This window comes from Halyomorpha halys, unplaced genomic scaffold (genome assembly GCF_000696795.3).
Source record: "Halyomorpha halys isolate HHAL.00 unplaced genomic scaffold, Hhal_1.1 Scaffold322.1, whole genome shotgun sequence".
Classification (NCBI taxonomy): Eukaryota; Metazoa; Arthropoda; class Insecta; order Hemiptera; family Pentatomidae; genus Halyomorpha; species Halyomorpha halys.
The window spans coordinates 158,522-160,091 of record NW_027104705.1 but is presented as its reverse complement, the minus strand read 5'-3'; positions in this window follow the sequence as shown (position 1 = coordinate 160,091).

Sequence of the window (1,570 nt, the reverse complement as noted above, 5' to 3'; positions counted from 1 at the left end):
AAAGCGTTCCAAGTAGGACAACAACTACAGGCAAACTCATCTTAGATGCACTGTACAAAAGGTTAAAGAGGAGTTCAGGCGGATGATTATAGAAGGAATCTGTAACCATAATCTTGAGCTATTCTGATTGATGTTGTTGGCAAAAAGGGAGGAAAAATCCGCGTATGTGGTGAATATTGCCGTCTTAGTATACGAGAGTGGTCTGAAAAGTTTCCGACCTAAAAAAAATACCAGAAATGTTTTCAGATTTTTTTATTTTTCAACATAGTCTCCTTGTAACTCTACACACTTCTCCCAGCGATGCTCCCATCTCTGTAACCAGTCCAAGAAGTACTCGGCGTTTATCTCTGCCAAATAATTGTTTACGAAGGTGATTGCCTCTTCATTTGACGAAAAGCCTTGTCCTCCGAGCGTCAACCAGTTAAAACCGTAATTCGTGGTTTTTGCCCATGGCAACCGCTAAGGTGTGAGACGGTGGGTTGTCTTGGTAAACAGGATTTTCTTTTTCTGCAAATGTGGCCATTTTTCGGCAAGTTCTGCCTTCAGCTTGTCAAGTAATGATGCGCAGTATGCTCCTATAATGGTTTTTCCTTTTTTGAAAATAGTCGATTAAAATAACTCCATGACTATCCCAAAAACAGTCACCATCACTTTCCCAGCCGAGAAAACAGTTTTGCTATTTTTGGAGCCAGTTTCCCCTTTGTAGTCCACTGTTTGGACTGTATTTTTGTTTCAGGCATATAATGATGTATCCAAGTTTCATCGGCGCCAAAACTCGGATTTATTGCGCCTAAACTGCGCCAATGAGCGTTGGAAATGTTCATTCAAACACATTTTGGGTTTAACTTAACCAAACGCGGCACCCAATGTGTAGACAGCTTTCTCATATCTTTATAGAGATTGGAGCATCATTGGGAGAAGTGTTTAGAGTTACAAGGAGACTATATTGAAAAAATTTTTAGAAAAAATGTCTTGTATTTTTTTTAGGCCGGAAACTTTTCAGACCAACCTCATATAGAAAAACCGAAAAAGTCATCAAACACTGAGATTATAAATGAATAAGCAGTATTGAGATCTTTAAAGAGATTGAAACTACTTGGTTAAAGTAGATTATAACCACTAATGCTAATAACAGGTTTTGTTTATTGTTTATTATTATATTAGATATAAGATTAGACACTTTTGCCAGTTTACCCATCTATATATTATAAAAAATCTGTCCCCACTCAGGTAGTATATCCTTCCTCTACCAGCTCTTCCCCTTTCACTGCTCAGTTGGCAGCAGAACCTCAATCTTCTCAGATTATTTGAACTATTGTTCATTCTTATCCAACTTCTCAATATCACCTTTTATATATTACTATACTTCACCTATACCATATCTACTTCACTTATCTGTTATACCTTATATATCTAACTCTTTACCATATTTAAAACTAGTTTTAATGAGTAGTCTCCTACAATTTATGTGTTTAGATCTATATTGAGAACTTATATCACACCTGGTTATATTTTTTAACTACTTGTCTTCAGTCTACTAACATATATATTTCCTCATATTGTTATTATT